The following is an 11,124-nucleotide window of genomic DNA, read 5'->3' as shown; positions in this document are numbered from 1 at the left end:
TAATTTTAAAAAAAAATTTATACATTTATGAAATCATAAAAAAATTCATAATTTTTGGTAATTTTAATAATTTTCTATAAATTTTTGAAAATCTTAAATTTCTTTTGTAAATTTTATGTAATTCTCCAAATTTTTGTATATCTTTTGTTATTTTAATAATTTTCTCTTAATTTTGGGTGATTTTTAAAAATTCTCTGTCATTTTTTTTTATTTTCAAAAAAATTCTGTAAAAAGGTTATTTTATGTAAGTTTTGCAAATATAGAAATATGTACTTGTACAAGAATTTCTGCAATTATAGAAATTTATTTTACGTAATTTCTGCAATTATAGAATTTTTGTGTAATTTTTCAAAACTAATTGTATAGTTGTGTAATTTATGTAATTATTGTGTAATTTAGTAATTGTATAGTGTAATTATTTGTGCAATTTACTGTAATATCCTATATGAAGATATGCACTGACTAATTTCAATTAATAGAATTTTTGAATTTTTCGTTCTTTTTACTTTTTCTTTGTTGTTAAATACTTCAAATATTCAAATCAAGAAGTTACAATTATTCAAATCATATGAAAGAAAGAGATTAATTACTAGTCTCCTTCGAATTTGAAAATTCAAGTCAAATGAGGCCTATTTTTCCTTTTATGCAATTCTTATGGGTATTATATTATATTGCTTAAATTTTTGCCATATTTATTCTATACATGTGCAATTTATTTTATAAATACACAAATTTTTTACATCATAATGTAAATAACCAAATTTATTGGACAAATATATAATCCCAGTAGTAAAGTTATTTAAATAATAATGTAAATAATAAAAAATATTGAACTAATATTTCCAATAAAATAATTTTTAAATCATAATGTAAACAATCACAAAAATTAGACCAATAGTAAATCCCAATAATAACATTATTTAAATAATATTGTAAATAATAAAAAAATTAGATCAATATTTCCAATAATAATCTTTTTAAATAGTAATATAAATAATCACAAAAATTACACCAATATTCCTAATAATAATAACATTTTTACATAATAATGTCAACAATTACAAAAGATAAGCTAATATTCCCAGTAATAACATTATTTTCGTAACAATGTCAATTATCGCAAAATTATAAAATATTCCCAAAAAATAACATTTTTACATAATAAAGTCAATAATCACAAAAATTAGACAAATAATCCCAATAATAATATTATTTATAAAATAATGTCAACAATAACAATATTAAGGTTGTATTTCAAATTAAAGTACAATTACATAATCATTAGAAATGGAAAACAAATTGAGAACAATATTACCAATAATTAATAATTATTCAAAAATGTATATTTCTTTGGTAACAGCGTACAAACAGATCACGCATGCCTTTAATCTTGTTTAGCCCATCAATTGAATTTTGCCAGTAGAACTTGTTACTTTTATCCATCTTCATCTATTAGCAAAAGATAATGTTGATAGATTAAAATGGATAAATATATCGAATACTACAATAAAACGTTCATGTGATAAGCTGAATAAACTTAAAGCAATACATGACTAGTTTGTATATGTGCACAAGAAAATTATACATTTTTAAATAATTAATGAGTACAATAATCATAACTTCATGATAATTTTTTTGATGAGTAAGAATTAGTATATTCTTTTTTATTTACATATTAATGTGAATAATTGTAAAATTTAGACTAATACTTCTCAATAATTTTTTAGATCATGTTTAGTGGTACGCCTCGTATACCACGTGGTCAAGGAAGAGGTCATGGTCATGGCCTGCCACTTCTACCAGTGTGTCGGATGGTTTTCAAGTTAGGAAAGCAGTTCTTCGACCACCCACACCACCTGACACGACCGCACCGTCCCCCGCCCCACAGACTCCAGATGATGCTGGAGCATCTAGAGCTTCACTGGCATCTAATGAGATGATACACCAGTCTGCCACCCTAGCGGCTGCTGCACCACTATTATCAATCACCCCACCATCAGCGCGCCCAATACATCAGACTCAATGGCGCATGTCCTTTTAGATCTGATCGCCGATTTCACGAGCGCATCAATACAATGGTGACGGGGACACTTTCCCACCCATCGCCATGTCTGAGGCAGGTGCTAGAAGAGTACAAGTATTTGTGGTTTGGGAGCATGAAGGTAATCAATTTTAAATTAATTTGATTTTATCTAATAATCTAATTATTCAATGAAATTTATTGACATTTTGTTTAATTTTATTACTATAGATGACCTACTGGTGGGAATGTAACGATGAGTCCATGTTCTGGGGTGTTCCACATCTTGACCGATAAGTAAATACGAAAAATACTTTCCATCGCCCTGTCCAGCCTGGTTAGGCTACTCTGACTGGCCAACACTGTTTGGCTCCAGCTCCAGACATACTGAGCCAGAGTTGACTTCCAGCGGGAGTCCTTATAAAAGGCGAACCGGGCGGCAAACTCCATGGTGTCCTCAATTGTGTATCCGGAGGGGGCTTCCTTTATTGGCATGCAGAAGAGGAAGTTGGTAAGTCAATAATAGTATTTTAAATGCTTTACCATTATTTTATAAATAAGATGCTAAATATATTTTCTTCTACAGGAAGCAAAGCTCGATCACCCCCCCCCCCCAAGCAAAAGGAATTATTGGAGAGGTGCTGCAAGAAAAAAGTGAACGGCGCCTGGAGTGGGCCGAGGGCGTTGGAGGTGGAGGTAAGTAGCTACAGTATTAATATTATTTTTTTTAAAAAAAATTAATTCTTGCTTAAAAGTATTAATAATTTTGTTTGTTTTGCAGGAGAAGTTGCAGAAGCTGCTAGAGGATGGTCAATCTTAGAGGGTTGGATTGTGACGCCCCAAAGATTATAATATCTAATTGGGGGATTAATTGGTAATTTTTATAAAACTTAGTTAATTAGTAAATAAATTATGTTTCCTAATTGGAATATAATAAAACTCGAACGTATTAAATTGGAGTTCGTTATAATATTTGTGGAGAAATTATATTAATTAAGAAATTTAAGAAGGACGTAATAGGTATTTTGAGAAAAGTTTAAATTAAATTAAAAAAAAATAGAAAAAGACGAAAGAAAAGGAATAGAAAAGAAAAAGAAAGAAAAATTAATTGGGGGAGGGGTGGGCCATCACCCACCGCCCCACCCCCATGATAAGCACATAATATATATATATATACATATATTATTGTCAAACCATTTCACTGCATATTCTGCAATTTTTCGGTTCTTCTTCAGTTGGCGCGGGAGGTAAGAATTTTAATTTTAATTCTTATTAATTGATATAATTATATTATTTAATTAGTCCATTTATTAAATATTATTTATACTAAGCGATGTATCATTTAATCGGAATATTTTACGGGTTTAGCTATTTAAAATAGTGTCTAATTAAATATAGAATCGGATATAAAAATGATGTCGTTGGTTAATAAGATTATTAAATTTATTAGATTTGAATGTTGCTATAGCCAATTTATATAATTCCATCGGAATTGTTAACCAAATACGCAATTCTACGTATTGTTATTTAATTAAATTATATAATAGCGAGAAATTGATAAGAAATTCTTAGAAATATTCCGGAAATTATATTTAATAAATGGTATGTTAATAAAGAGAAAAAACGAAGATTTGTACTTCGATAGAAGTGGAATATTAAAGAATTAGTAGAAATTGTACGAATAATATTTAATATTGTATTTAAAAGAAATTATGATATTCTCGATATATTAATTGTATGTGGTATAACTCATTATAGGATACGGGGGTGAGGTGAAAGGACTGACAATTAGCGATTGAGTAGAAAGAAACGTTGTGAGGTTGAGGTAAGTAAACAATTAGTATTATCTATATATGCTTTATGTATTTATGGTTTTACTGTTATATGAATTTGTGTTTCGTGCTAACATTGATTTATCTGAAAATGTATGAGTGGTGAATGATTTGATTTGATTGATGGTATTGTGTACGTGGAATGGAAAATACGTTGAAATGTTATGTTGTTTGATGTGTTGTGGATGTCTGAAAATGAGAATATATGGATATACTGTTTTACGTTACTAATTACTTACAAGAATGGTGATATGTGAAAATAAGAGAGTTGTGGAAGTTGAATATATATTGTGGCGTGAATACCACTTGACGTGTTGAAAAGCCTATAAGGTGAAATGAAATTAAAAGAGCTTTGATGCGATATGAAAAAGATGTGATGTGAAAAGAGCTATGATGAGAAATAAAAGAGCTATGATGCGAATTGAAAAGAGCTATGATGCGAAATGAGATTGATGAGCCGGCTGTCAAGGGGATTTACTTAAATTTATATAACGGTGAGATTGAGTTGACGGGAAAAACACGATATCACCTTCTGGTAAGCAAACTAGGAAAAAAGAAGTTTAATTGATTATTTTATTATGAGATAGCTATGTGGTGTATTACAATTGATTATGTTGGAGTTAAATTGACTGTAATCCATGCATGTTGCCTACTTGTCCTGTTTGGGCTGTGTTTGATATACATATATAGATAGGGCTGATTATTTACTTACTGAGTGGCAGGCTCATCTCTCTGTTGACATTTTCTTTCAGGAGTAGACTTTGAGGTGTCTGACTGTTGAATAATAGGTCTACGCACTATACTCAAACAGGTCGGGCCAGTATGCTGTTTTCTCCTCTTGTCAGCTAGAGTACAAATCTAATTTTGTTTGTATAAAGAGAACATAGGCGCAGCGATCAACTGTGGTGTTTGATTTGTATATATGTGATGTTGTGGGTTGACTATGTCGTTATGACGTTGTGATTACGTATGCAAATTGATTAGATGATTATGTGCAAAAGTATATATATGAACATAGGGATTACTATAACTATGACGTTTAGGGTAGATATAGCTCTTGTAGCGAAGGGGGTGCTACATGGATAATCCAGAAGGTGCTTTATTTTTTGTAACATCCAACCCTCTAGTCTTTGTTATTCTTTTTGTTTTTATAAGTGTCTATTATATATATATAAATATATATATATATATATAGGGATTAATGGATTCAAAAGTGTCAATTGATTTTTCTTTTAAAAATATTTGAAAGTAATATGTTCTGTGGTGGCAAAGAACCAAATAAATCGGTGCAAAAAATTCTTACACACATTAGTATATCTGTATAACTTTAATATAATTGCAATTCAATTTCAAATCCAGTCATCAAAGTGTAATAATCACTAAAATTATGAATCAAGTGACATTAGTCTATACCTATCTTTATATACCAAATCATTAATTATATTTTTCAGATTAAAACACACCTACCACATATATTTTTTGCAAAATATCCATCCTTTGAAACCGAATTTCAATAGATCCTTCGTTAAAAGTACTGTCAAATTCAATAAACGCAAAATGATTGAACTTGCAAGAAAGGTGTACTTCATTTTTGAGTGTCAACTTTTCAGTGTCAATTTTAACTTCATCACTACTTTAAATTTTTCAGTTTTACTCAAATGCTCAATAAAAAATTGTCTTTCTTTTTCCTTATTTTTTCATATATTTTCTTACCATGACCAGTAGCTAGTGACTAAACTCATATTTGAAAACAGTAATTTTTATTTCACTAATTTTACCTTAAATTAAGCACAAAACGGGGGATGAAGAGAAAGTGCAAAAGCAGTGGTGATGACCTGGCCTAATCTCAAACCAAACCTGATTGTGCCTATTTTCTTTTGTTTTTTTTTTTCAATGAAGATGAGATACTTTTTTAACAAACTTAAATAATTTATGTTTTTATTTTAAATAAATAAATTATAAATTAAACCAAACAATAAAAACTACAAAAAGAAGTAGCTAAGACCACATAAAGACCAAAAAAGATTTAAAATACATTTTTAAAAAAATAACAATGAATTTTAGTGAATTGTTGTACTAATATAGAAGTAGAGGAATAAAGGTAAAATTTTTAGAGTTTCAAAAGTATAAAAAAATATAGAATAGTCAAGCTATAAAAATAAAATAAAACTTATATGTCATGTATTATTTAAAAAAAGAAGTGGCTCGATTAGGTCGGCCCGCTAACTTAACCCAGGGTTAGGAGGTCCTAGGTCATTGGGTTGGGCCTATCCCAAGTATTGATAGTTGGAATTAGCCTAAGATTGGCCTAGATTGGACCAACCAACTTTTCTTTATTGGGTCAATTACATCCTAGGTTGAGTCCCTCTTGAGCCCGACTGTTTAGGCATCTTGATCAGCGACTAGCAACCATGTGTTTAGTCCATGACCATTGAATTAACATTAGTTTGGTAGAAGTTTCTCAATTACAAGATATAATGTGAGATCCCTATGACCAATAAAAAAAATAATAGTAATTCTTTATTTTTGGGAAGCACGAATATGAATTCTCTATGCACAATGAACAAAAATAGAGGAAAAAAATAGTTGAGCACATTTCATACATCAATATCCATTATAATTGATTGTTGAATGATGATAATATGATTAAGAAACCAAATGATTATTGCATCTCTTTGACTCGAAACCTGAAGATTTGATTAATTAAATAATTCAAATTTAAAACTTGGGGAGAACATCCCAGATTTGGATATGTACTTGACCAACTTTCTTTTCGAGAAAATATAAACGTTTGAGGGTATTGTGGAGAAAATGGAATATCACAAATGTCGAAATATTTTGTGGTAGTGAAAAGAGTACGAAAGGAGGAAAAAGAATAGTAAATAAATAAATAAAATTAAAATTGAAAAAAAAAATTAAACCACAAGAAAAGATTGCGGCCTCAACTTAGAGTACTAACTATTAATTACATTAATGGAGAGGAGAAGACATTAATTAGGGTATCTTCCATAATTATTTACAGTTTTTCTTATTTACAATGATTTGTTGATAAAAAAATTTCTCATTATTTCATGTTTGGAAGCCCCATAAAGGTATTAATTATTGTAACTATTATATATTCTCTCTTCATCACCATACATATATTATTTTTTTGTAATAAGTCTTTTAATTCACAACATTGGTTTTCCATGCAATGATTTAGAAGGCGTCACAAAATTAGATCTCTTGGTATGTCGTTTTTCATACTTAGGATAATAAATGTTACTTTTAATATTTCTGGTCTCGGCTCTCTGATCCATCTGTCTATTTAGTTTTCTATATATCTTTCTCAACTTGCCAACTTTTTTCATATCCGAAGCATATTTTCTTTAATAACTCCCAATCAGGATATCTTACTTGTAATTACACTTTTGAACCTTTCAATGTAACCAATTTTGTTGATATACAAATCCAAATTACTCTATACAAATAATATAATCCAACAACGAAAATTTGATCAATGTAACTTATTTTCCTTTCAAATTTGCTCATGTAGATAAGCTAGTAATACTTTACACTAAGAATGAGATAAAGCAGCTTCTTAATACGCTTGATTTTTAATCACTTCATAACCAGTTGAAGAGAAATTCAAACTTTTACAAAGGTTTAGTTAGCACTGAAGTCTGTCAATAAAGAAATAACCCATGACCAAGATTACAACTATTGCAAGTTGAAAGACCCATTTATAATACTAGGTAGAGGATCGCTGTTTTCGTGTGGATTTGGAATGAAATATATCGGGTAAGAAAGGCGGCAATGCATCGATCACTACCTGCAGATACAAATGGTAGTGCAACATGTCATTATGCGTCAAGTACAATGCTATATCCATGTAGCATGGTGATGATGCAATTTGTGATGAAGGTGTTAGGACCAAAATCTAAAGTGGCCAACTTAGAGAGTGACAATATTGAAACAACTCTATTTGGGCATGCACATAGGGTGGTAAAGATACTACAAAAGTGGTTGTGGGGAAGCTAAGACGATTAAATGACTATAAAAAAAATTCATATTAATGGTGGTGGGTTCCATGATATACCAAATACAGGCAGATTTTGCATAGGGCTATGCAGTACAGTGGTTTTTGAATCAGGGTGATGTCATCTATGTCAATTCTAATAATTATAACCATTGCCGAGATGATGGTATAAATACAAAAATGACATACTGGTAACCCATGTAAACTCTTTTCTAAAACAAACATTTTATGTCGCGGTAATGCTAAATGAGAATTCTACAGACAAGTGGTTTAGCGGCCCACATATGATAGGGATCTTTTGATTAATGTCACTTTGCATTTAGTTTGTGATGCAACGGTTCTTCAATATTTATTATAGTTTCCAACAGCCTACTATTATACTTTCAATATCAACATTTTCATGGCAATTGCTGAATGACTGATTGCAGGTCAACAAACAATAGCAGTGGCATTTAATTGCTAGTGTTGTTCCCATATTAAGACCATTGCACATATGTTCTTTCGAAGTTTTAAAGTGCGCAGGTGCTGGAATTCCTTGCTAGTTTTTTCCAGTTGTATCTTCTAATAGCGGATTTGGCGATAATGATAGTTCATCATTAACGGAAGCTGACAACAGCCTCCTTCACTAAGGACGTATACATATCCTTATATCGTAGTTTGTTCTATGATTTGGTGGGACGACATGAAACAATCCAAATACCTCGGTCATTGTTTTTGAGCTTGAACGATCATCCTGAGGGTGCATCACCAGTTATAGTTGTTGCCAAAACAAGTGTATTTAAAGGACAACAAAGGATAAGTGATTCAAATGTTGATGACATATGGATTCACTTCCCATATGAACTTCCTGCCATAGTGCTGCTTAAGAAAATCCTAAGAGGTGGGAGCATGCAAAGTTGTGTATAATAACCAAGGAGATGTAGTCTTTGTAGTTTTGAGTATTTACATTATCAAATGATCATTTCATTAATGTTTTAAATTGGTCGAAGAATATGCTCTCAAAAGAATCTAGATAGAAATTGATGCTAAAAATATTTCTTTACTAACAAAGTCACAACATAAAGGCAACTAGTTGTTGCAGCATATTTTAGCTTAAATTCATGCTACGAAAAGAAGTTTGAAATGTAATTTTGTGTACACTTTCAGATAAAGGGATAATGTGGTGGACCTCCTAACAAATGAAGCGTGTGACAGAAAGATAAATTACATATTTGATGGGAGTGAGATATCTATGCCACTCAAAAGATCTATCCACTCAAAAGTTTTGATATCTTTTTCCCGATCATCGATAAATGGGAACCGATCTTGCCTAATCCCCTGCCTAGATAGAAATGGCCTAGGCACTAATAATTAATGTTGAGTGTTCAATCACTTCTCAGTGAATAAAGCTTGTTACTATTACCTTATAAATACAATAAAATATTAGAGTCTTTAGAATCTTTACTCACAAAAATCTTCACAGATCTTCCGACAGTATCACCAATTTGCATGCACAATCTAAGAGATATTAAGAAAATTAAGATTTTTTCCTCTATAATGATTCTTCTCCTGGTGATTTATATTTCAATTGCCCTTGAGATTATGGAAATGACTCTCACAATGAAAATAAGTTACATACAATATATTTGGCTGGCTTCAGAATTATAAACTTCATGAGGTCAAAATAGTGTTTGCATCATTCACAATAAATCAATTTATTTTCCACTTGAATACATTTTTCTTTTATGCGACCTCTTATGGTCAAATGAATAATGAAAAGTTTAAATATCTTCTCTTCATGTATTTGTTGTATTATGACCTCTACAAAACATTTTTCGTATTTTTGAAAGCTTCATTTCCAATTTGTTAAACACAATGATCAAAGATTTCTATGGAACATGTCACGCCCTGGGCCCGTGAGCCCCTTGGATGTAAGAATTGCCTCCAAACTCACCATGTGCATCCTAAAATTCGGTTATGGCAATATGCCGAAAAGGGATTCCAAATGGATGCACTATAATTTTTCTTTACCCAATGCTTATATGTTGCTTATCTGATTAGTTTCTAATGTATATGAAATGTGATATTACAATCACCGTTCATAAAAATGTGACATCCTCAACGTGGAGTGACTTTTCCCATGATTGGTCGTTATGTATCAAGATTCTAGAGGTGATTCCCATGTATGTAGCATTTTGTCCGCTTGTTCAAGAGGTGGCTCCCCACGCACATTCCACTTTGTCTCCCATATACTTAGCTTCCGACTCAATTTGGTGATTGATTTTCATACTATTTGGTCATGCCCTGGGCCCACAAGACCGTTGGCCCCTAGAATTGCCTCAAACCCACCAAGTGCATTTTAGAATTTGATTATGACAGCAAACCGAATAGGGATATCGAATGGATGCAATTGAATTCTTTGGCCAATGCTTATATGTTGCTTATCTTTTTAATTCATAGTCCATGTGGGATGGGCTAGCATAAAACACATCTACTCTTTTCAACTTTACGCATTGTTGTCCTGTAAATTCTAAGTATTAAGAGAACATATTTTCTACATATTTTCATGCCTTTTATTTTGCATATTGTACTTATTTTACTTAATTTTCACGTGCACATATAATGGTGGCATGTAACTATCATTGAACTAAATGATAAGGCTTCTTACTTTGCATATTTTTGGCGATCTTGTTTCCAAATTGGTTTTCCCTTTAATGTTTTGAAAAATATACAAGTACATTCAATTATAAACCAATGTTTTAGTAGTTACTTGATCTCATTAATTCTACTTGAGAAAAGGGAGTTGTTCATTAATTTTGGTATTCTAATATAAAAGAAGCTCCGATAATAGAAAAACAAAACAATGCATCAAGAAAATTATTTATCCATTGAAATTTGGTGGTGAAAGTATGTACTTTGCAATATAAGGCAATATGTCTCACTTTAATATTTTGTTAAAAGTTTCAAGTGAAGTTTATAAGCTTTCCTTCATACACAGCCACTTCTGACTGATTGGTTAATGGAGTTTGTTTATCTCTTTAATCTAATTTTCTTAGACTTTTTACTTTATTTGTGGCTTAATTTATACTTTTGTTATTCTAGTGTGCTTGTTTTTTGGTGCAGGATCAACCTGAATCAAACAATAGATATTCAATTCAAAACAGAAGTCGAGACAGGTGTGTAGTTCAAGGCACTTGGAAGGTCTCTTTTCTACTTTTCCGACATCATCAACGAGGCCGCAACTATATTCTCGAAATGCATAAGGTACGTCCACT

At 31.0% G+C, this 11,124-nt stretch overlaps 1 long non-coding RNA gene across 1 annotated transcript; it reads left to right on the top strand.

Moving 5' to 3' along the window:
* The first annotated feature begins 3,227 nt into the window (after positions 1–3,227).
* On the top strand, positions 3,228–4,835 carry LOC148787173 (uncharacterized). The gene is made up of 3 exons (XR_016067004.1): positions 3,228–3,267; positions 3,779–3,845; positions 4,605–4,835. It is a non-coding gene; the product is annotated as an uncharacterized LOC148787173 (long non-coding RNA).
* The last annotated feature ends 6,289 nt before the right edge of the window (positions 4,836–11,124 follow it).

Source organism: Sesamum indicum, linkage group LG8 (assembly GCF_026168435.1).
Source record: "Sesamum indicum cultivar Baizhima isolate 11 linkage group LG8, ASM2616843v1, whole genome shotgun sequence".
In the NCBI taxonomy this organism is placed as follows: domain Eukaryota; kingdom Viridiplantae; phylum Streptophyta; class Magnoliopsida; order Lamiales; family Pedaliaceae; genus Sesamum; species Sesamum indicum.
This window is presented reverse-complemented; position numbering and strand designations above follow the sequence as displayed.